The 26,364-nt window shown below is 38.4% G+C and overlaps 1 long non-coding RNA gene across 1 annotated transcript; it reads left to right on the forward strand.

Moving 5' to 3' along the window:
- Positions 1-19,886: 19,886 nt before the first annotated feature.
- LOC147846461 (uncharacterized) lies at positions 19,887-24,001 on the forward strand. Its single transcript, XR_015478842.1, has 3 exons — positions 19,887-19,980; positions 20,058-21,331; positions 22,530-24,001. It is a non-coding gene; the product is annotated as an uncharacterized LOC147846461 (long non-coding RNA).
- Positions 24,002-26,364: the final 2,363 nt, after the last annotated feature.

Below are 26,364 nucleotides of genomic sequence, written 5' to 3' on the forward strand. Positions count from 1 at the left end.
TTTATTTTTATTCTATCTATATAATTACAAATATGTAGGATGTTCAGCTATTGTTTATTAAAATGGACATTAAAATGTTTAAGGTGGAAAAATGGCAGAATTAGGAGATATACAGTAGAAAAGTATAATACAACATTATTTTTGTCAGTACATTAGAATAGTTATTAAAATAATAAATAACTTATTATTTATTATATAACTTAATATTGTAAATTAAATTTGATACAATCATAATTGGGATATATAAACTCAGAACTAATTCATTCATTCATTCAATCGGTCATGATCACCAGCAATCTAGCAGTTGCAGATCACTGAGGAACTACAAATTTGCCACTCACATGAACTACAAATCCCATCATCCACCTCATGCACCAGTTCCTGATTCCCCCTGATTACACAGACACACACACACCTGAATGGATAAATCAGATGGACAGCTCACACGTAAAAACGGTGTCCTGAAGAATTTAGCTCCAACCCTAATTAATCACACTTGAACCAGCTAATAAGCTAATCAGATATACAGATATACTATACCAGATATACTAGATTAACTAGAAACTTCCTGGCATGTGTGTTGAATCAAGTTGGAGCTGAACTCTGGACACTGGCCCTACAGTTTGTTCCTGTTTGAATATTGCCTGCCTGACTATTCTCTTAATAAAGCTGCATGTGGATTATCAACTGCATTGTACCCTGACTCCTTTGTTACACATTCATTTCGCCTCAGCAGGATGAACCTCCAACTATTCCAGCATATGCTTCACGCCATTCCAGTCGCAACCCAGTACTGGGAAAACACTCAGAAGTAAAGAAAAACAATTCTGAGTTGATATTGAAAATTTAGCAATTATCGCTTTTGATTGATTAATTAATAGATGGATCGATTGATTGATTGATTGATGGATTGGTTGATGATTGATTGATGCATCAATGGATTGATTGATTGATTGATTGATTGATTGATTGATTGATTGATTGATTGATTGATTGATTCATTCATTCATTCATTCATTCATTCATTCATTCATTCATTCATTAATAGATTGATTGGTTGGTTGATTGGTTGATTGATCAAATTGATTGATCGATTGATGAACCGATGGATTGATTGATGCATAGATAGATAGATAGATAGATAGATAGATAGATAGATAGATAGATAGATAGATAGATAGATAGATAGATAGATAGATAGATAGATAGATAGATAGATAGATAGATAGATAGATAGATAGATAGATAGATAGATAGATAGATAGATAGATAGATAGATAGATAGGTTGGTTGGTTGATTGATCAAATTGATTGATCGATTGATGGACCGATGGATTGCTTGATGCACAGATAGATAGATTGTTTGTTTGGTTGATTGATTGGTTGATTGATCAATTAATTGGAAACAGGCTACCATTTGAGAAAGTTAAACCAGCTCTAAACAAACTTTTAAAATTGAGATATTTTAATGATGATTTTCTAAAAATAAAAAAAAAGAAAGAAAGATACTTCATTCATTCATTCATTTTCTTGTCCGCCACTGCTTCGCCTAAAAAGAAGCTAATGATTTTGAACTATTAAATCAGGTATTACAGTTCATAAAACAAGTTTGACCATCTCATTCACAAATTTACCTAATCAGTTTCACTGGCTATCAGTGATCCATGCTTAACATTTGTATTTTCGAGTATCTAGCTATGTGCTTAGAGCTAACAAAAAATAGCCTACTTAAATAGACACCCAACGGATAGTTTATGAGCATAACAAAGAGTACATTGTTAAAGTGTGCGTGTGTGTGTGTGTGTGTGTGTGTGTGTGTGTGTGTGTGTGTGTGTGTGTGTGTGTGTTTGAGATGTTATGTGCAGAAATAGTGCATTACTGTAGTGTTTATAAGTGCGCAGAGAAAGCTTAAAGAGAAGAAGTGTTTGTATGTTCTTCTTGAGCCAGCACAGCAGGTTATTTCTGCATGCACGGTGCATCCACTTATTCTATGAAGAACATCTATCATTTTATCCTGTGATTAATGGCTGTCCTGAGCCCGGCTGCTACTAACGCAAATGCACTGAGAGGGAAATGACGGAGAGAAATACCACCAGCTGCACAACACACACACACACACACACACACACACACACACACACACACACACACACACACACACACACACACACACACACACACACACACACAGTCACTCACACTGTTCTCTTTGAGACCACATTCTGGGAACTCACTTTTTTGTTGACTTTCGGAACAGTAATAATTCATTTCCAACCATGAAATTCTGCATATTTTAATCATGGTTTTCCAGACTCGGAATAAAAAGTGGATAGATGTATTTTTGGCTTCATTATGTATCCCTAACAACTGGTCTCCGTCGCGTTACGCCAGTTTCTCAGGTTCTGCTACCTGCTCATGGCTGCGTCTTTGAGGAAAAAAACACACACACGCACACACACACAACCACTCTCGGCCCCTAAGAGGCCCACCCATCTCCAGTTTAATTAAATATTTCCCTCCTGAGTCGGCGAGGTGATGCCGCGAGCATTATAAATCAAGAAAAGGGCATCTGCTGATAGGCAAATGAAAACAGACTCGCTGAATAGGCAGCATGGGATGAGTGCAGCAGATTAAAATAAACAAAGCGGGTGACGTAAATAACTCTCCATCTCCCTAACTCAAATCAGTAATGCTTTTTATTCTCGGATACACATGCAAGTTATGTTAATGAGGTGTGTGTGTGTGGTGTTTCTGTAAGGGGGGTATGTAGGTCACGTTTGGCTGTTTTACCCCCATCTCTCCTCAACCTCAGTTGAATTTGTTATGATCTGGATTGCCCTCACATGATGCTTATTGGAAGTTGGTTGGCCGTTAGAATGTAAAAGAACATGCATATGCAAATGAGCACGCATTTGCATGCAAGCACAGACCTTCTCTGTTGTCATTTATCAAAACCCTTATATGGTAAACCGTAGACATGCTACTTATGGCACACCAGTTCACAATTTATGACTAGCTCAGTTCCGTTATTATGTATTCCTTTCAATTAAAGTAATTTTATTTTTTATTTAAATTACATTTAAATTATTTGCTTTGTAAATAATGAATGGAAGTTTCATGTTTTGAATGCATTTAGTGACAATAAGGTGTCACCCTTCAGTCAGCGAACATTTAAAAGTCTAAAAACATTCAAAAGACCATGAAAAGGTTATATCATTTGGAAGAAACACAACAATAGTTTTAAAAATCACTGTAGTGTGTGTCTATGTATATTGCCTTATTCAAAAATGAGCAATACTGGTCCGGTATCAACCGATAAATGCTTATTTTTCTAGATTCTTCCTTGTTTTTTGGGAGTTACTATTTTTAATTAAAAAGTGTATTTGTGTGTTTGTTTTTGGAATTCATCTCAGAACAAATCATATCAAGATTTGTATATATCAGTCGATATATCGGTTATCAACTTCCAACAGATTTATTAGTTTTTAGCATCAGTCTGACTTTTAATAATGGCACAAATCATATTAATATTTCAACACAGGCTCCTTCTGAAAACGTAGCCCTATATACATTTCTAGAGATTGCAAATTACGTAGCCAGAGCTACGTATGGTTGCATTTCATCTTTAAAACGAACAATACAGGGCAGTATGACGTCGTTCCTTTTCTGGCTTACCAGCTGACTGCATACCTCTGGCTTTCCCGTTGTTATCAGTTTGTCTATGTAGCTCGACATGTATGTCGTCAGGGTTCAAGTCTATTGAAGAACGGTTCCAGAAAGCATGTAAGCCAAAAACAAAAGCCAAAAAAATTAAATAAACAAGTAAATTACAGGGTGAGAATGTAGTAAAATCTGAAAACATGGTAAAAGCGGCCTCTAGTGAAATAATGAAACAAAATTTTTAAAAAGGTAGCTCCTGGGACGTATTTTGCTCTCTCCAGAAATGTATATAGGGGTACGTAATCAGGGTTGCAATATTTGTATTTATCAGCCCAACTATCGGTTTCTAAATATAAAGAATTATCTGTTATCATTTTGACCAGAATTTCGATAGTTGCAAATTCAAGACTTGTATTTATCAGCCCATGTACCGATTATCAGCTAATAGATATAAACAGTTATTAATATTGGCCAGAATATCAATATTAGTTTTAACTAATTAATTAATCTGCCTATATCGGCTTCTAAATATAAAGAGTTATCTATTATCTGTATTGGCCAAAGTTCAATCACAAATGTTCCTTTAAATTGACTGATAATGTTTCGATGTGATTTTCATCATTCTGACTGATATCAAGCATTTTATTTACCTGATTTAGAAACATTTCAGTGATTGGATGAAAAGAAAAGGCAATTGCATTTTCAAGTATTCAGGTGAAAACAAACCTAGAAAGAGATGTGAGGATCTGGGAAGAAAAACAAGAGATTCTTAGTGCATTGCATTAAATTATTCATGGGATGTATCGTAAATTAAATTGGGCGAGCAGGCCACAAATGCTGCACAGGACTATGGAGGCCAAAAGCAAGGTCTGGCCAAGAAAAAAAAACATACTTTGCCTTTTATTTAAGCATATTGATGTTATGTTGATGTAGATTTTCCAAACATTAGCAGGTAGCAGAAGAATGGCTGCTGATCAAATACAAGAGAGAGAAAAATTAAATATTAATAACTAATGATACTGTTGTAAATGTGTATACAGACCTAGATTATATGATATAGTTCTCATATTTAGCAAAAAAAATGAAAAATAAATCAATTAAATACCTTAAGTGTAATCTTTATTTAGACAGAGAATGGTCAGGCAGGCAAGGGTCGATCACAGGAGCAAAGAGAATCAAACAAGGCAATCCAAAAGAGTAGTCAAAACAAGGCAAGAGATGAGTACAGGCGGCTAACATCGAACATCAACAAACAAAGCAAAGTACTAAAACACGGCAAGGCAAGGAGAAACGCTTCGTCATGCTACAGGTAGAATAAGACTCAGCCCTGTGTGTGTGTGCAAGTGTGGTGTATTTATAGTCAATGTAACCAGTTAATCATGATTCTCTAGCTGTGTGAATGTAATCAATGTAACACAGAAGCAGGTGTGTGTGAGGTGCATGACAGGATTGGTAGTTCGTGTGGTGGCAGAATTGTAGTCAGAGTGAAAGTTAAGGTTCTGCAGCGATCTGCAGTAGCTTAATCGCTGGTGACTGTAACAGTTTCCTTTTACCAATCTAACATGTTCCTCATATATTGGTGGTTCAATCAAACTTGTAAAGCAATTAAAAGTAAATATTGTACATGTTTTTTTTAACATATTTTACAGTCAAATACAATAAATAAATTAAAGAAAAGGGAAGAAAAGAAGGCAATGCTGTGAAAATAGCTTGTGCAAAAGATATACTTGTTATATTCAAATGCACCTATCATGTCTCTTTTTACTGTTATGAAGTTTGCGTGCTCGTGGTTTTTAAAATTTTGGTGCTCTAATCTTGTTAGTAATATCATTCAGAAGGTAATGATTTGCACCAATGACTGTAGCAATTAGGACGATGCAACAATGCGTTTCCCCATTGAACGCTTTGAAGGCAAAATGCCTTCAGGCACAAGCTATCTCAAAAGACTGCTGAAATTTGAGCCTGGGCATGCGCAGAAGGGACTACCAGATGGTGCCGCAGAATCAAGCTTCGAACCCAACATTTTTACGTCAAATCAACCACGCCTCCTGAACTTCTCATTTGACCCCCTCTTATCTGCACTATATCAAAGGATTGCTAATAAATATAAGCAATTACATTTAAAAGCATGTAATAAAACACGATTTAAAAACTGTGTGTAAGATGTTATAATAATTTATTAAAAACAGCTATTTTCCATGCAGGAAAAATTGTGCGCTTAAAAGATAAATACAGCAAGATTTCTAAATATCAACAGGATATCAACACTTCAATCTCCTTCAAAGCTCTCACGGTCTGCTTTGAGAATCTGTCAATCACAACTGTCAATCAAGAGGACATGCCCTGTTACAGCACTAAATTACTAGCTAAAAACAAAAATGGATATCTGCACCTATATTATCTTGATAATCAGTGCCTTAATGACCAAAAACATCTTTCCGGAAATTTTATTGCAAGTGTAATACATTTTTTTATTTAGTAACACGGAGGGAAGGGACCCACTCAAGCAGTCATGTAGCCCACTTGACTTTCATTCATTCATTTTCTTGTCGGCTTAGTTCCTTTATTCATCCGGGGTCACCACAGCGGAATGAACCGCCAACTTATCCAGCAAGTTTTTACGCAGCAGATGCCCTTCCAGCCGCAACCCATCCCTGGGAAACATCCACACACACACACATTCACACACACACTCATACACTACGGACAACTTAACCTACTCAATTCACCTGTACCGCATGCTTTTGGGGAAACCGGAGCACCCGGAGGAAACCCACGCAAACGCAGGGAGAACATGCAAACTCCACACAGAAACGCCAACTGAGCCAAGGCTCGAACCAGCTACCTTCTTGGTATGAGGCGACAGCACTACCTGCGCCACTACTTCGCCCCACACTTGACTTGCACTCGTTAAATAATTACTTCATATAGCTTTATTTTACATTCTTAGAAGATACAAAAATACATTTTTACTGTAAAATAAGTGTCTGATGTCCCTAGAGTGTGTATGTGAAGCTTAAAATCCTCATTAAAAGACATTTTGTTAAACTTTTCATTAGCGAATGTTACCAGAGCAAAGATCAAGGTCTTATAATACAATGCAAAAGTGTAAATAAATGGAAAAGATAAACTGCATTATAGTCTAAAAACAGTATGTTAGCCATGGCTGCTGAACTGCAAGTTGAGTCGCTCGTGTGCTTTTGTGAATTTCTTATGCGATTGTGCATTGCTGCAAATCATACACTTATAAGAGTCTAAGGTGGTTAGTATGCTGCTTTAGTAGGCAGTATGTAGAGAAACAGCAGGTTCTGGAACAAAGCTGTATCTCTGGCATTATATTTCACAATATAGACACAGTTGAAGTCTGAATTATTAGCCCCCCTGTATATTTTTCCCCAATTTCTGTTTAACAGAAAGATTTTTTCAACACATTTCTAAACATACTAGTTTAATAACTCATTTCTAATAACTGATTTTTTTTTACATTTTTGCCATAATGACTGCACATAATATTTGACTAGACATTTTTCAAGACTAGCATTTAGCTAAAAGTGACATTTAAAGAGCCCATATTATACATGAAATAGGGTCATATCTTGGTTCTTTCTTTACTGGTCCTTCCTTTAACAAACGCTGATGATGTATTCTTTGTAGCATGTAGTTTGCAGAAGTTTCCAGTAGTTTCCAACTGCTTGGTTATTATGCTGAGGTTTCATCTTTGGGTAGAGATTCGATAATATCCATCTGCAGCGTGACTTTAATCGACCGGCATGTTTGTGTGTGTGTGTGTGTGTCTGCGTTTCTGCGTCAGAGGGCGGGGCCTCAGGTTTGAAATCTCCCGGGTTTGCGCGTGCACGTGAATAACTTGGTTTCCTTCATACATCATGGCGAAACACCTTATGACTCGGTATCAAGGCGACTCATTTGAAGCACTATGAGTCGACTCTTTTATAGATGAATCAACCGTTTTAAACACTGTACACTAACAGATTTAAGCCTTAGCTGGATACTTCACTTCACTTAGAGCTGAATTTTCAAAAATCCATTATATGGGCTCTTTAAAGGGGTGGTCCAGAGTGTATTTTAAGGCTTGGTTGTGTTTATAATTTGCAAAGCAATGTGTGCTCATGCTTCATTAGTTAAAAAAAAAAATCACGTTATTTTTTCAAATTTCTTACTTTTATTATTTACAGCTACTCAGCTAATATGAAAGCGAGTGTCATATTTTCTATTCCTCCAAAAGCCAGCCCTTAAGAGGCTCTGATTGGTCAGCTAACATAATGTGCTATGATTCGCTGATCAACTCCAAGTCACCAGGAAAAGCATCATGCCTCCACAAGCACGTTATTTTGCGCTTTGTGAATACTGTCAGTGAGAGTAGCTGTTAGTCATATCAGTTTCAGCCTGAATCAGACAGAAATTAAAGAGGACACAGTTGAACCTCATGCCTGCTCTCTAAAATTGAATTTCACATATATTCGGGATAAGCATGTGTAAGTAATATGAAACGTTCACATCTTTTGCAAGTTTGTTATTTAAGATAGAACGCAGGGAAAGTGGCCACATAGAGAGGCACTGCAGCGCTGCTGAAGATTGTGGGTGTTTACAGGGGTTTGATGGAAAAATGCAAATTTGAAGCTAAATTTTTTGCAATGTCAAACAGCATTTCCTCTTGCTTACATTCTTGTTTACATCCTTGCTACAACAAACTGTTAACGCTGGACACTATGCATGCAATAGATCAATTTTAACTAATAAAAACACTTACAGGTTGTGGCTCACAATCCACAGCTTCTTCTATTATGGTTGGAGCTACTCCTTCTCTGAGGAGTTTTTAGCTGAATCTAGCACTGAACTGGAAGTGATTCTGGAAGCTGTCCTTAGTCAAAAGCTAGCTATATCTTTTTACAATTCTCTGGAACACAATAAAAATTAAACTCTAAGCACTTCTCTCTTTGTGTCGTGTCCTTTGGAAGCCCAAATACAGAAACACAAGAAGCTCTGTGATATCATGAAAATACATGGAGTTTGCCTCCACTGTTATGTTGATGATACACAACTTTATATCTCCTCTCAACTTGATAACTTGTATGAATTTACAAAATTAACAGATGGTATAGCTGATATTAAAAAGTGGATGACTAAAAACGTCTTATTACTAAAATTAAATAAAACTGAGGTCTTACTAATTGGACCCAAAAACCTCACACACAAAAATCTAGAACACTCATTAACCCTTGATGGGTTCTAAGAAAAAAATTAGGGGTGATTTTTAATAGCAACCTGTCATCTGAAGGCCAGATTTCAAGCATTTGTAAAACTGCATTTTTTCATATTAAAAATGTTGCCAAACTTTGACACATTCTATCAATGTCTGATGCGGAAAAGCCTATTCATGCTTTTATGACCTCTCGATTAGATTACCGTAATGCTTTACTAGGTAAAAACTTCAGCTAGTTCAAAATGCAGCTGCTAGAGAGCTTTCTAGAACGAAGAAATATGATCATATTACTCCAGTTCGTTGATCATTGCATTGGCTTCCTATTAAATATTATATATATTTCAAAATTTTATTGACTACCTACAAAGCCCTGAACCGCTTAGCTCCCCAGTATTTGAGGGAGCTCCTGGTGTATTATAGCAACTCACATCCACTACGCTCAATTAATTCTGTACAACTGATAATTCCCAGAATATCAAAATCAACTGTAGGCTTAGATCTTTCTCTTCTCTGGCACCTAAACTCTAGAACAGCCTTCCTAGCACAGAAGCAGACATACTCTGTCAGTTTAAAACTAGATTAAAGACACATCTCTTTGCATTAGCATACACATAAAACACAAAAGTTTTTGATATCCAAATCCTATAAAGGATTGTAAGTCTGCATTATTCAGGGCAACCCGAGCTGCGAACGCTTCATGAAAGACATTATAATTTGAAAGGCATCTGCGTGTATGTTAGATTTTTTTAAGTTATTCCAGAGATTTCCATAATCTTGGACCAGGCCGTATCCTGAGCTCCTGCTGTGGTGGTCACAGAGGAGTGATGAGTATGAGACTGATCCTTGTAAGACCCTAGTGACAGACGAGTCCTCACATTGATCCTGAAAGGACAGTCTGCGCATTAGCCAGTGACCTCTCCCACCTGCAGCTTCTCCAAGATGGACGTCAACCGCTCTCTAGCTCTGAGCTGACACAAATTTAATTTACTATAATCGTCTATGTGAAGCTGCCTTGACACAATCTACATTGTAAAAGTGCTATAGAAATAAAGATGAATTGAATTGTGGAAAAAGTAGAGTTTGGATCCCATTTTAGCTTTCTCTGCTATAACGTTCAAGCGCCTCTGGCCACGCCCCTTCGCTGTGCGGTGTGTATGCGCATAGTAAACTTTGAGCATATTACATTCAAAGATGTTGTTTATGTTCACACATCTACATTACACATCAACTAAAGTTTAAAATATGATATCGTAGTGGACCATCTCTTTAAAAGCTTATCTAGGTTAATTAGGCAGATTAGGGTAATTAGGCAAGTCACTGTATAACTATAGATTGTTCTTTAGAAGATTTAAAATATATATTGCTTAAGGGGGCTAACAAAATTGACCTCAAAATTATAAAAAAAAAACATTTAAAAAAATACTATGGGACATGCTAAGAAAAATTCCTTATACATTTGTTGCACTTTCAGTTCACAATATGCTAGCCTGCTTAAAAACTCTTTTTCCCGCTATCTCTTTCTCAACCACTCACACACACACACACACACATACACACACACTCTTACATTCATCCCCCTCCTACTCCCTCCAACACCCACAACATGCAACCGAGAGCAAGGAAGATTTCTCGCTGGCACTAATAATGAGATCCTTTTCTCGAAGGCTACCCCTACCAATCCAATTCAGTATGAAAACCACAAACACATTATGCACAGCCGTCGTGACGAGAATCTGGCAACAGTGCCCACACTGCGGATGTCAAAAGTGAGACACATTTCACAGAGCACTGAAACTCAGCAATACAACTTGCGGGTATGTTTGGTTTTAATTCCTAGTTTTCTTCATTACAGTGCTTCCAAGGCAGGCTATTGATAATTCACTAACTTTTTTGGTTGCGGGGTTATTGTACATCTGTGAACTTAAGTGAACTTATGTAAATAATTCATCCCCAACTTTCAGTCTTGAAGGAATGGTTGGTCTTCTTTGGAGTTTCAGATAAAAGAAATTGATACAGATTTGGAGTAATATCATGTGAAGTATACATATTTACACAACAATAATGTAGCAGTATTTAGTTGTAAATAGTGTTTTGTAAACACTTATGTACTCTCAAGTTTTCCAATATTTGAAAAATATTTAAAACCAAACCTTAAAAATGTGTCAAATACCTGCATTTTTAGTCCCCCAAAAAAAACTAGTGGTGTGTGAACTGCCAAAATCCATAAAAAAAGTTTTCATTTTTGTTGATCGAAACACTTCACTGTAAACATTCCCTCAAGTACATAAATCCTGTGTAGGTTTAGAAGGGATGGTTAAAAATAATAACTGGGAGTGAATATTTATTCATTCATTTTCTTTTCGGCTTAGTCTCTTTATTAATCTGGGGTCGCCACTACAGAATGAACCTCCAACTTATCCAGCATATGTTTTACACAGCGGACACCCTTCCAGCTGCCACCCATCACTGGGAAACACCCAAACATTCTCATTCATACACATTCACTACGGACAATTTAGCTTACCCGATTCACCTATACCAAAAGTCTATGGACTTGTGAGGGAAACCGAAGCACCTGGAGGAAACCCACGCGAACACAGGGAGAACATGCACACACCACACAGAAATGCTAACTGACCCAGCCGAGGCTCGAACCAGCGACATTCTTTCTATGAGGCGACAGCACTTCCTACTGTGCCACTGCATTGCCAGGATTGCATATATATAACGCTCCAGCCTACCTGAGTATTTTTGCTGACATGTCCATCCCTTTATGACCACAGTGTATCCATCTTCTGATGGCTGCTTCCAGCAGGATAATGTGCCATGTCATAAAGAGCAAATCATTTCAGACTCGTTTCTTGAACATGGCACTAGCTATGTTTCCATCCACCTATCTATCCACCTATCCTATACTAGCTATGTTTCCATCTACCTAAAAAAAAAACGGTTGATGGACACACCATGATGCGCGTAAATTTTGAAAATGCACATAAAAAAACGTATGCACAAAACTGAGTAGGATAAATGTTTTATTCGATAAGAATAAACTGCGATGGAAAAACTTTTACCTCCGGCATGTGAAATCCAGCATGTGAAAAGCATTAAAAAAGGTCATGTGATTTTGTTAAAAGAGATCATTTGATGATAAAAATTCGGCGCCAATTAATCAGGAAGTGACGATTTTGTTTACTTCGACTCGTTGGATGGAAACACAGCTTTATTCGCACGTCTGTTATGCAATAATCCAGTTGTGCGCATAAAGTTCATTCATATTTTTGGATGGAAACATAGCTAATGAGTTTACTGTAATCAAATGGCCTCCACAGTCACCAGATATCAATCCAAAAGAGCACCTTTTGGATGTGGTGGAACGGTGTGATTCGCTTTATGGATGTGCAGCCGACAAATCTGCGTGATGCCATCATGTCAATATGAACCAAAATCTCTGAGGAATATTTCCAGAACCTTGTTGAATCTATGCCACGAAGGATTAAGGCAGTTCTGAAAGAAAAAGTGAGCTCAACCTGGTACTGGTAAGGTGTACCTGAAAAAGTGGTTTACCTGATAATGTCTATATATATATATATATATATATATATATATATATAGATAGATAGATAGATAGATAGATAGATAGATAGATAGATAGATAGATAGATAGATAGATAGATAGATAGATAGATAGATAGATAGATAGATAGATAGATAGATAGATAGATAGATAGATAGATAGATGAAGTAGTTTAAAAAAGTATTTGGTCTCTTACTGATTTATTTTTTTTTATTTGCTTGTTTTTCAGACTTTATGATTCAGATCATCAAACAAATTTAAATATTAGTCAAAGATAGCACAAGTAAATGCAGTTTTAAATGAAGGTTTTTATGGGAAAACAAAATCCAAAACTACTTAGCCCTGTGTGGAAAAAGTGTTCACCCCTTTGTAAAAACATAACTCTGGTTTACTACACCTGTGTTCAATTTCTCTAGCCCCACCCAGGCCTAATCACTGCCACACTTGTTCGCAATCGAGCAATAACTTTAATATGACCTGCCTGACAAAGTGAAGTAGACCAAAAGATCCTTAAAAATAAAAATAGACACCACATTTTATATTTAAATTAGTTTGATGTTCTGAAAGTGTGACAAATAAGCAAAAAAAAAAAAAAAATAGAAACCAGTAAGGGGCAAACACTTTTTTTACACCACCTGTTTTCATATATGCCTCTCTGAGCTCAGCCGTATCTCTGGAGCTGTAGCGTTTAGCTGAATGAACACTTGCAGAGTTGAGCTGCAGATTATGCTGGTGAAATATGTGTCCTGCCCTCCTCACGTCCACATCTCCAGAAGGATCTCTGGCCAGGGATGTTTACGGGGGAATGAAGGAAATTATGCGGCTGTGTACTGACTGCAACACTGCATTAAAAGGAAGCAGCTAGCTGGAAACAAGGCTTTCTCTAAATATGTGTGGTATTTTTTTAAAAACATTGATCATTATATATACTGACTCATTTTTCACTTTAATAGAGAAACTATAATGTGTCTCTGCTGGAGGGAGAATGATGTGGATGAGATGATGAGACAGCAGTTTAGTTCTGCAGGTTATGAAGTATTATCTGTTTTGTTATAAGAAATTAATACACCGTAACACCTGGAGGAGGCTGTTTAAGCATTCCCATATACCCATAAATCTCAATTTAAAACAATGTCACAAAGATATCTTGTATTCTACATTAAAATATTCTGTCTATATTAAAATATCTGTCTGTCTGTCCATTCATCCATCCATCTCCCTCCCTCCCTCCCTCCCTCCCTCCATCAATCCATCCATCCATCCATCTATCTGTCTGTCTGTCCATCCATCCATCCATCCATCCATCCATCCATCTTTCTGTCTTTCAATCCATTCATCCATTCGTTCATCTGTCCGTCCTTCCGTCCGCTTGTCCGTCTCTCTATCTATCTATCTATCTATCTATCTATCTATCTATCTATCTATCTATCTATCTATCTATCTATCTATCTATCTATCTATCTATCTATCTATCTATCTATCTATCTATCTATCTATCTATCTATCTATCTATCTATCGCTCCATCCATCCGTCCGTCCGTCCGCCCTGTCTGTCTGTCTGTCTATCTGTTTGTCCATCTGTCTGTCCACTCATCCGTCCATCTCTCTCCATCCATCTCTCCATCTCTCTCCATCCATCTCTCCATCCATCCATCCATCCATCCATCTATTCATCCATCTCTCTCTCTTTCTCTCTCTCTCTGTCCGTCCACCTATCCATCCATCCATCCATCCATCCATCCATCCATCCATCCATCCACCTATCCATCCATCCATCTATCTATCTATCTATCTATCTATCTATCTATCTATCTATCTATCTATCTATCTATCTATCTATCTATCTATCTATCTATCTATCTATCTATCTATCTATCTATCTATCTATCTATCTATGGATGGATGGAGGGAGGGAGGGAGGGAGAGGGATGGATGGACAGATAGAAACAGGGAGGGAGGGAGAGGGATATATTTATATATATATATATATATATATATATATATATATATATATATATATATATATATATATATATATATATATATATATATATATATATATATAAATAAATATATCCCTCTCCCTCCCTCCCTGTTTCTATCTATCCATCCATCCCTCTCCCATATATAAATATATCCCTCTCCCTCCCTCCCTGTTTCTATCTATCCATCCATCCCTCTCCCTCCCTCTCTCCCTAACCTCCCTCCCTCCCTCCATCCATCCATCCATCCATCCATCCATCCATCCATCCATCCATCCATCCATCCATCCATCCATCCATCCATTCATCCATCCATCTTTTAATTTTAATTACAGTTCTATCAAGTATTATTTTGAGTTAATGTTTATTATAAATGAAAAATACAAACAAATAATTAAAATTAAATAATTGATTAATTACATTTATAAGTAAAATTTGCGGCAACGTAGTGGCGCAGTAGGTAGTGCTGTTGCCTCACAGCAAGAAGGTCACTGGGTCGCTGGTCCGAGCCTCGGCTCAGTTGGCGTTTCTGTGTGGAGTTTGCATGTTCTCCCTGCGTTTGCGTGGGTTTCCTCCGGGTCCTCCGGTTTCCCCCACAATCTAAAGACAGGTGGTACAGGTGAATTGGGTAGACTAAATTGTCCGTAGTGTATGAGTGTGTGTATGAATGAGTGTGTGGATGTTTCCCAGAGATGGGTTGTGGCTGGAAGGACATCCGCTACGTAAAAAAGTGCTGGATAAGTTAGCGGTTCATTCTGCTGTGGCGACCTCTAATTAATAAAGGGACTAAGCCGACGAGAATAAATGAATTAAAATTTGCCCCAGGATTGCAGCTGGAAGGGCATTCGCTGTATAAAACAAATGCCAGAGTAGTTGGTGGTTCATTTTGCTGTGGCGACCCCTGATAAATCAGGAACTAAACAGAAGGAAAATGAACAAATAATTAAAAATATACTTTACAGTTTTAGTTAATGCAATTGCCTATCGACACAATTCTCAATGACAAAGCTTTTTTTCAGAGCCTGATAGAAGTCTCATCAGGAGCCGGATCATTTGCATAACTAACTGGGGTCTGTATTCTGGAGGAGGAGCTTAAGTAATTAAGCATTAAACGGGGGTTGATCTGTTGCTCTCTTTAGATTGATTTATTTAGATAGAAAAGCTGTAATTGCTCCTTGCGCAGATGCCAGAAATAAAAAACAAAAGCCCTCCAGCAGCATCAGGGCAAGACCCTCTTCAGTACTTCCTCGCAGGTCAGGCTCAATTACAGACCTGCAGCTCTCGTCAGCCCCGATACCACACTTTCAAAGCGCTTTTATTCAGATTTCATGCTAATTGAATAGACTTGTTTGCATGCCAATCAGCTTATTTGTGAGTTCTGTGTATTTGCATTAATGAATTTCCAGTGGATGCAATCAGTTACACAGAGAATCCAGAGCATCGCTGCTGACCTTTAAAGCAGACTGAAGAACAGTGAAGAGAAAGAGTTTGGGGAATAAAAATGTATTTAAAAGAATTTATTAAAAGGTGCATAAATCGCATTACTTATTGTCACAGATATACAAAGTTTTGGGGGGGAAATGAAATATATTTTTAACATTTAAGTAAAGCAAAATTTTTCAAAACATAGATTGAAAAAATAATGTGAAATATTATTGCAATTTTAAGAAAAAAGCTGTGATGCTGAAGTCTGGAATAATGGCCTTGAAAAATTTAGCTTTTAATCAAATTTATGCATGTATTGATGAATTATTATTTTATGTTTTTTTTTAGTGCTATTTAGCCCTTTAACAGACATTGTAACCAACTGGTTGACCTTTTATACAAAGGCTATCATTGTTATTATAATTGTTTAGTACTATATTTATCAGAGTTTTGCCAGTATATTATTCAATACAAGCGTTGGCCAAAAAAATATATTTATATTTTCACGGAGTGCACCTTAAAGGGTTAATGGTTTGGCATCCATTGTTTTGGGTATTATATTTTAAATATAAAAATGCATAAAGTGGCGGCACAGTGGCTTAGTGGTTAGCACTGTCGCCTCACATTAAGGAGGTGGCTGGTTACAGTACCTGGTGGGTCAGTTGGCATTTCTGTGTTCTCCCCATGTTTAAGTGGTTCCTTAAGGCTGATTTATACTTCTGCGTCAAACGCCGGCGTATGCTACGGCGCTGACGCATAACCCTTCGCCGTGGCCGTGGCCGTCGCCGACGTGCACCTCTCAAAAAATTTAACTACACGTCGCAACGACGCGTAGCGCAAGCTCTGTGATTGGTCGGCTTGGTAGCGCTGACGAGTCTGGGCGGGGACCAAGAGCCGCGTGAATGGTGTGGGCCTGATGGAGCGATTGTTTACAAGTGTGGAGTCCCGTGAAAGAGCTCCGGGTGGAAAATTTTGTTTTGTGTTTACCTCATAGTTAAAGTTGTTGCACGTCCGCCGGTTCCTGCCTTAAAATGAGCGAGTTTGAGCCACTTGTACATCCCGGAAGTGTTCAGAAAAACAAAACAGCAGCGAAGAAACTCGACACAAAAACACATTAACACCTCACTGCCAACTAGCGTTTCGGAAGTGTTAATGCAGACCAACAGAGATAGCGTGCAGAAGTATAAATGCACAGCTACGCGAGTTGCACGCGCCGTGGGTTACTCTGGTTACTTGATGCAGAAGTATAAACCAGGCTTTAGGGTGCTCCGGTTTTCATCACAGTCCAAAGACATGGGCTTTAGATGAATTGGCCATAGTTTTTAGTGTGTGTGTGTGTGTGTGTGTGTGTGTGTGTGTGTGTGTGTGTGTGTGTGTGTGTGAGTGTTTGGTATGTGTGTGTATATGGGTGTTTCCCAGTAGTGGGTTGCAGCTAAATATGTAGAACATACAGCTGGTGGTTAAATACACTGTGGTGACCTCTGAAATAAAGATTAAGCTGAAGGAAATTGAATAAATGAAAATACATAAGCATTCACACATGCATTCTCATACACTTTAACTTTAGTATGATTTGCTTATCCTCAATGATGTTTGGATTTAGGGGTGGGGTTGGGTGCCATGTGTCCTTTATAAAAATGTTACATTTTCATATGACTGAACTCGTATGAATTCCCCACTAACTGAGAAAACGTAAAATAGATATGTTTCCTTGTGAGATCAGGCTGGTATTGTCATGTTTTCTACACAACCTAAGGAAAACAGGGTGAACAAATACAAACATAAAATAGATATTCATTCTTTTGTTTTCCCTCAGTTTACTACCTGATTTATCGCCACAGTGGAATGAACTGCCAACTTATCCAGCATATGTTTTTTGCAGTAAATGCCCTTCCAGCTGCAACCCAGTACTGGGAAACACCCATACACTCTCACATTCACACACTCATACACTACGGCCAATTTAGTTTATTCAATTCACCTAGCACATGTCTTTGGACTGTGGGGTAACCGGAAACCCATGCGAACACAAGAAGAACATGCAAACTCAACACAGAAATGGCAATTGGCCCCCTTCTACTTACTGCGCCACAGTGCCAGCTTTAATATATATATATATATATGTGTGTGTGTGTGTGTGTGTGTGTGTGTGTGTGTGTGTGTGTGTGTATATATATATATATATATATATATATATATATATATATATATAAAGAGAGAGAGAGAGAGAGAGTTTTATTTGTTAATGTGTTTGTGTGTGTTTACCTTTGACCATGTGGGGATATTTCTTTTAAATAATTAAAAATTTAATAATGTTACATTTCAAATCATCACAGAAAAATGAACAAACCTGGAAAATAATTAATTAGCATAAAAGAATGTAAACAATATATGTCGATGTAAATTATCCACAAGAGTACAAATGACTAAATAAATAAAGAATCTTGCGTGCATGCTATGTTGTTTGTATGTTTACAGCTATTTTTCTCCTCTCCCACTGCATGAACATGTTTGCACTGCCTGGCTTCTCTTGAATTCAGTGCTTGCCAATTCTGAGGACCTCATAAAAATTGTAGGCCTGCATGCAAGAGACAGAATTTGGATGCTGACATCAATAAAATGGCTCTTGTCGGACTAGACCCATAAAAAAGCTAATATAATTTTTTTCCAGAGGTTACGGGGTTACATATCAGTGGACAATCCAACCCACAATTTGATGCATCTACTGTACTATACTAACTCTCCGTGAGATAGGAAATGCCTAGTTATCAGCACTGGTGGAGAATCATGAGATGGCCGAGGTAAACACAGGCCTGGTTTAGCTTGAAAAATACAATTGTTCTGCATCAAATGTGATTATTATTGAAATAAACAGTCTTCAGGGGCAGTGAAGAGCCGAAAAGGGAGATGGTGGAAGAGGGAACGAGAAATAGAGGGAAAAACAGAGCTGGGGGTTGGAAGGAGGGAAAGAGAGAAATACTGTATACAGAGAAAGAGAGGGACAGAAAGATACAGAGAGAGAGAGGGTACTGAGTAAAGAGGTCAGCGTGAGATTATAAAACAAAGCTCGACCTAACCTGGCCTATTTCTGACTGCAGCCTTCTCTCCACTCAGACCTAGAAATGACAGATTTAAGAGTCACTGCTTTTCAACACCACAGCAATTATTTTATATACCCACATTTCAGATGGTAAATCCACAAATTTATTGTTTCCTTTTATAATTTAGGTAGAGTTTATATTGCACTGTGGACCGTGTTGTGGTATTATTATTACTTTTGTATAATTCAAATTACATTTGCTTGTTCTACTAATTTAAAATAAGCTGAAACAACATATTTCTTAAAGATTTTGGGAGGACAACTTAATTGTTTTATGTTCAATTTACTTAAATTTGTAAAAACTGTTTAGTTAACGATCAATTTGTGTTGGGACAACTTAAAGGAACTGTGTGGAACCCAGCATTTGTTAATAAATCAGGAACTAAGCCGAAGGAAAGTGTATGAATAAATGAATGAATTAATGAATAAACGAACCAATGAATGAATGAATGAATGTTCATTCAGTCATTAATTTTATGTTCGGCTTAGTCCCTTTATTAATCCGGGGTCACCACAGCAGAATGAACCGCCAACTTATCCAGCATATGTTTTATGTAGCGTATGACCTTCCAGCTGCAATCCGTCTCTGGGAAACATCCATATACCCTCATTTACACTCATACACTACGGACAATTTAGCCTAACCAATTCACCTGTACCGCATGTCTTTGGACTGTAGCCCTGTAGAAAACCCACCCGAACACGGGAGAACAATCTCTGCACAGAACGGCAAACTGACCCAGCTGAGGCTCAAACCAGTGACCTTTTTGCTGTGAGGCGACAGCACCACCTACTGCGCCACCGCGTTGCCCTGAATCAATGTTATGTAATATAAATATTTCTACTTTTTATGTAATGTAATGTAACATAATATGTATTTATATAACACATTTATTGTGTATGGCCGTGCACCCAAAGCGCTTCACAATAATGAAGGGTAAGGGGTCTCTTTCAACACAGGCTCATTCTGAAAACGTGGTCCTGTTGACGTTTCTGGAGACCGCGAATTACATTGGAGGTACGTATGGCAGCAATTAATTTTTTTAAACGAACGCTATGGGGCTGTATGACGCAGTTCCTTTTTGTGCTTACTAGCTGACCGCTTACCTTCGTGTGGAGGGCTTTCCCGCCGCAACCAGTTTGTCCAGTTAGTGTGTACATCGGTGGACTTGACACGCAGAGAGGAGCTGACCACGGTGACGACGACCGGGTTCGGGGAAGAGCGTTTCCAGGTATCCGGTAAGACAAAAACAGAACCCAAAAAAATAAAACAAACAAGTGTATAACAGGGTGAGAATGTGGTAAAATCCAAAAATGAGACAACGTTTTCAGAATGAGTCTTGGTTGGTCTCTTCACACCACCACCAGTGAGCAGCATCCTCTTGGATGATGTAACAGCAGCCACAGGACATCAGCGCCAGTGCACTCACCACACACCAGCTATTGGTGGAGTATAGAGACAGTGATAGAGCCGTGGGAGAGTACGGTGGATGCGTGGGAGGCCATGAGGAGTAAAGACCGATGGAGGGAATTTGACCAGGACACAGGGGTTACATAATTTGGCCAGGAATTTTACCCCTACTCTTTACAAGAAGTGGGATTTTTAATGACCACAGAGAGTCAGGATCTCGATTTAATTTCTCATCCAAAAGACAGCACTCACTGACATTATAGTCTCCCCTTCACTATACTGGGGCATTAAGACTTACAAAGACCACAGATTGAGCACCTCCTGCTGGCCTCACTAACACCACTTCCAACAGCAACCTAGTTTTCCCATGTGGTTTCCCATCCAGGTACTGACCAGTTTCAGCCTTGCTTAGCTTCAGTGAGTAACCGGTCTTGGGCTGCAGGTTGATATGGCTGTGGCCATTTTAAATAGTTTTCTTTTAAAGTAAAGGTTTCGCCCCACCAATTAAATTCTGCCATCATCTACTAACCATCATGTTTCAAAATGTAACTGTAATCTGAAAGATATCAGTCTCTCGTTCGAAATATGATTCACCAAAAAAAGCCTTTAATATTTATAATAAAGATGTTGACTGTATGTGTCAATATACATGTCGACTGTATCTATAATAAACACATTCACATAAAACACTGATCAGTAATCTTTTTACAGCATTCAGGGGAGTTGAAGAACCAATATCAACCGATGATGTTGTTTCTTTTGTGTCACACGGCACATTTGAGCTTCTACAAGAACCAGTAAGGTTTGTTCTCGTAAGCATGGCTAAGATTATGTTCATGATCACTGATCATTGTTTAGTTTTTAAAAAATCCTAAATTATTTGGATCATTGATTGAGTTTTAAGGCCCGTGCACACCGAGATGTTTTTTTGCTTGCGTTTTCTGTCGACCTTTAAAGGGTCACGAAACACCAAAACACATTTTTTGAGCTATTGACAGTCGTATATGTGTCCCACACTGCTAAAAACACTATTAGGACACCTATATTTCACTAAAAAGTGTAAATTGGTTGTTTTTGCGTTATTTCAAGCAAATTCGTACTTCCTGTTTGAAACGAATTTTTGAAGCTGCGTCACGGTCATGACATAATAGCGTGTATTCCAGCGTGCAGACTGGGCGTCTGTGCCAGAGTGTGCCTTATTACGTCTTACAGTGTGATGCATTAATGCATGAGTAAGCCTTGGTTCAAACCAATCAGCGCGCTCTATTGTGCAACTTCATTAATATTCATTAGTGTCACCGTCTTTACACCACAGAGACGCCACGTTGTGTTGGCAAAACAAGCGTGAAGTGTTGCTTTTAAATTTTGCTGCAGTTAAGTTTCGTTTTCATTTTCTCTCTGTGAGAGCTCAGACTCACGTGTGGATTAACAGTGTACGCGACGCGCGACAACAATAACTTACGTGTCTAAGGGGGATTATTGTTTACCTGAGAGCTGTTCTCATCTGCAAACGCTGAGATCCGGATTCCGGATGTAGTCTTCTCTTCAGACGCGGCTCTAGTTGCTGGTGATTGTCCTGTCTCTACAGATTTGGTAAGTGAGCGACCAGTGCTCTTTGTTTATTCAGTTTGTTCGTTTCGAATTAAGTTAACTATTGCACTGAGGGCAAACATGTTAGCACCGCATTTTGTGACCGGAATAACACACGCGGCTTTCTGACGTTACCTGCCGTGTGCGTCTAAGTTTCCGGGAAATGCGGAGTTTTTTTTCTGTCATTCGCCGTGCGGTATCAAACATTGCATGAAAAATACACGCTTAGAGCAGATCCTCGAATCAAATATCGCGTTTGTCGCGAGGGGCATGAATGAATTCCCTGAATGAAAGAGCCAAACTGCAGTTAAAGTCCACCATTTAATAATTTGGCAAATAATTCGACTACAGATGTCCGTGTAGGTAAAACACCATCTCTTTCTCCTGTGTGTGTATTTTGACTGAAACTCACGCGTGCCCAAATAGACACACCCACACCCTCCCACTTTAGTTCCTCCGACACTCCCCCCTAAACAGAGCTGGACACCCCCACTTTTCTGACTTTTTCCAAAGTGGAGGTGTGAAAACACCCTGCTGAAACGAGGGGGTTTCATGGCCCTTTAAAGTCTTGTGACTAAATAAAGGGCGTCAATGTGATCGTGCACGCGTCAAAACCTTCTACACCAATCAGGTTGGCACTTTTGTTCACGTGCACGAAGCTGCTTAGATTACAGTAAACAGCCTTTGAAGGCGCTCAAGCGCAAAACTGTCAAGGCGAGCGCACATTGAAAAAGATGCCCTGAGGTGATATGAGCGCAGAGCCACTTATTGCTCTGGTCAACAATAATCATTTCTTTATCGCTAGAGCTGGAGCTGCTGCTTGAACCATCCATAACAACAAGCGTCTCAACTTTGTCTTCTTCCTTCTTCCTGTTACAAGTGAGCGCCAGAAGCTTAAAGTTGTGTAGCGCCATCTAACGTCAAGGAGTGATTTTGCATACTCTTCTGCTCGACGCCAGAGAAAATCGCTTTGATTTGAATCCGTAAAAACGTCTTAAAAAACGCTGATGATAAACGCAAACGAAAAGCCTCCCGGTGTGTACGAGCCTTAGGGGTCTTGACATCTGACATTGAGGGACAGAAATCTGTTAAATTTATTTAAAATACGTTCTTTTCTTTTCTGAAGATGAGCAAAAGTCTTACGTGAGTGATTAACTGATGACAGAATTATCATTTTGTGGTGAAATCTCTTTAACGTCTTATCTTTAATATCAGGTTTTCAGCTTCTTCAAAATATTTATTTTGTGTTTAAGGTTTAAAACGGCATGAGGAAGAAACTTTTTGGGTGAACCATCTCTTCAAATCCAATAACATATATCAACAAAACACAACAATATAATAACTCAAGCAACTTTCATCCTATATCTTATCGAAACATTACATTATCGTCCGGATTTTCTATGGGAGTCCTCGACGTGACATTTTTACACACTGACAAACATCACAAGCAGATGTTTCTGAAGAGGTCTCAATGAAGTTTCCCGCTGTAGGCCTGTGTGTTTCGTCTCAATGGGGTGAAATACGCATTGTTGACAGTCTTGCCCTGAGCCAGAGCTGTAGAGTTTCTTATCCACCCTTTTCAGGGCCTCTGTGGTCCCCCGCCCCCATTCCCTTACACACACACAGCATGTGTACAAACTACAGACAGCGAGAGGTACAAAGGGCCAGGTCTCTTCTCTTCAGCCATTAACACTGGAGTGCTTCTGACAGCACTTCACAAAAAACCTACAACACACTGCTTCCTTGCACACAGGAGTCTTCATCATTCGCACATAAAGCCGTATGTTAAAACAAACAGTGGCGTAACCCTAATGAGAGAAATAGTGTCTTTGTGCCTGAGTGGTTTAAACTCACAAACACTTCAGACTTTTATTCATACATACTAGGGACCCGTAGGAATGAAAAATACAAATGAGATCTCTTTAATTTCTCTGCTGCAACCCCTAGACGGCAATGAGATTAAAAGGAGATGTTTGCTTAAATATCTTGATTCATATTTTTCGCTTCTCTCCATGGAAGACTATTTTAGCCTTAAAGCAAAAAAAATAAATAAATAAGGCATTTGTGAACTTTAAAATTATGGAAAAAGCCACTTGAAGAAATTTTAAAGCTGCGTTTGTGGCAGAAAAGCCATACTTTTGAGAAAGAACCTAGATAGCAAAGCATTCTGGTCCAGATTTGGCATAAAGCTGGCAAAGCAGCCATTAATCTGCATTGGCATACAGCATGTGGGCCAAACATAGCCCGGGTTTGGTGAGGCAGCACACAAAACTTGGGCAGATGTCAAATGTAGTAATTGTCAAATTAGTATTTGGCATTTGTGACACCATCTTCAAGGTGGCACACAAGACTTAGGCAAAATATCAAATGTAGCATTTGCACCAGATGTTAAAAATGTATATGTGGGCCATGCAAGTTTGGTCTATCTTGACTCACTTTTAAAGACATTAAAATTATTTGTTAATAAAGAAAAAATTCTACCAATCAGGTCACGTCGAGAAAAATCAAGCCCATAGCGCACCTAAAGTGTAATGCTTCATGGATTTATCAACTTATAGTTGTGATACACCAACATGTTGTATCTGGCTCAGTTATTGGTTATTAACTTGGCTGAGACTTGGCCCAGATATGGTCCAAGTTTAGTTCCTGTCTGAAAGCCAGACTTGGTCCAGTCGTGTAATTTCCTGCAGCATCCCAGCAAACAATTCTGGCCCTGATTTGCCATGAAGCTGGCACAACAGGCGTACATCCGGCACTGGCATACAGCATGTGGGCCAAACAAGGCCCAGGTTTGGTATAGCGGCAGCTGCAGCACACAAGACTTGGGCCACGTAACTTCAGCCTAAACCTTGGCCCACATTTAAAATACATTACAATAATTTTTGAGTAAAGAAGAAAATTCTACCAATCAGATCACTTTGGGAAAAAGCATGCCCATAGCACACCTAAAGAGCAATGCTTTGTGGATTTATCAATTTTATTGCAGTTGTGACAAACCAACATAGCTGGTTTAGACTTGGCCCAGATTTAATCCATGTTTGGCCCTTATCTGGAAGCCAGACTTGGTCCATTCATGTGTAATTCATTGCAGCATCCCAGGTAGCAAAGAATTCTGGCCGAAATTTGGCATAAAGCTAGCACAGCAGATGTTAGTTCGGCACTGGCATACAGCATGTGGGCCAAACATGGCCCGGGTTTGGCAGAGGTGGCACCCCCTTTAAGGTGGCACACAAGACTTAGGCCAGATATCAAATGTGACTTTGGACTGACTTGTCCCACTTTTAAATTACATTCAAATACTACCAATCACGTCGCTTTGAGAAAAAGCACGGTCATAAAGCAAAATGCGTCATGGGTTTATCAAATTCATTGCAGTTGTGACACACCAACATATCTGGCCCAGTTCAGACCAAGATATGGGTTATTATCATGGCTGAGACCTTGCCCAGATATAGTCCATGTTTGGCCTTTGTCAGGAAGCCAGACTTGGTCCAATCATGTAACGTAATTTACTGCAGCAAGTAGTCCAAGCAAAAGCTGATTCTGTGGGCCAAATCTTGGCCAGAGAAATTTTGCTATGTGGGATGTAGGCCAAGCAAAAGCTGATTGTGTGGGCCAGAGCTTGGCCAGAAAAATTTTGCTATTTGGGGGATTCAGATCCAAATGTTACAGATAGAGATTCAAATGTTAAATATTATTTAGAATTTATATAATTTTAGTATTACCAAAAATAATACAGGGTGGACTGGACCTCCACCTTCCCATATGCAACATACACTTTCCTATAAACACTTCATACTTATGAAAAATATTGTGCAAGTTTCATGCAAGTATGTGTGCTTGACAAACACCTATAGGAGACACACTCTTTTGCTCTCAATATGCACTAGACACTTTCTTATAAGCACTACACCTATCTGGAAAAACCTTGAAGTTTGCTTCACGCAGTTGACTAAATTAAACTTGTCATGACATCTATACGGTATATTGCATCTTTCTGGAGACTTGAAGTAATTCTTTTACTCACATTTGTAAGTGACTTTGGATAAAAGTGTCCGTTAAATAAATAAATGTAAATGTAAAAAATTATAATTTTTACTTTCAAAAAATGTAACAATGCTGATATAAAAAGTTGTGAGTTGTACACAGTGGGATGTAAAATCACATCCAAATTTAAAACAAAATCACAATTACATTTGCATTCGGTCGTTTAGCAGACACTTTTAGGAAGCATTCAGTGAGTCCGCAAGTGATTCAAAATGACAAGATATCAAGACGACAAAGTGTGTTATTAAAAGTCACATTTGAATTGTGAGGTTTAAAGTTGCATCTGACCTCTGAAATAGATGCAAATGTAAAATTACCCACATCTAAGTTGCAATTAAAAATAAACAATTTTGA

This window comes from Danio rerio, chromosome 2 (genome assembly GCF_052040795.2).
Source record: "Danio rerio strain M-AB ecotype USA chromosome 2, GRCz13ab, whole genome shotgun sequence".
In the NCBI taxonomy this organism is placed as follows: domain Eukaryota; kingdom Metazoa; phylum Chordata; class Actinopteri; order Cypriniformes; family Danionidae; genus Danio; species Danio rerio.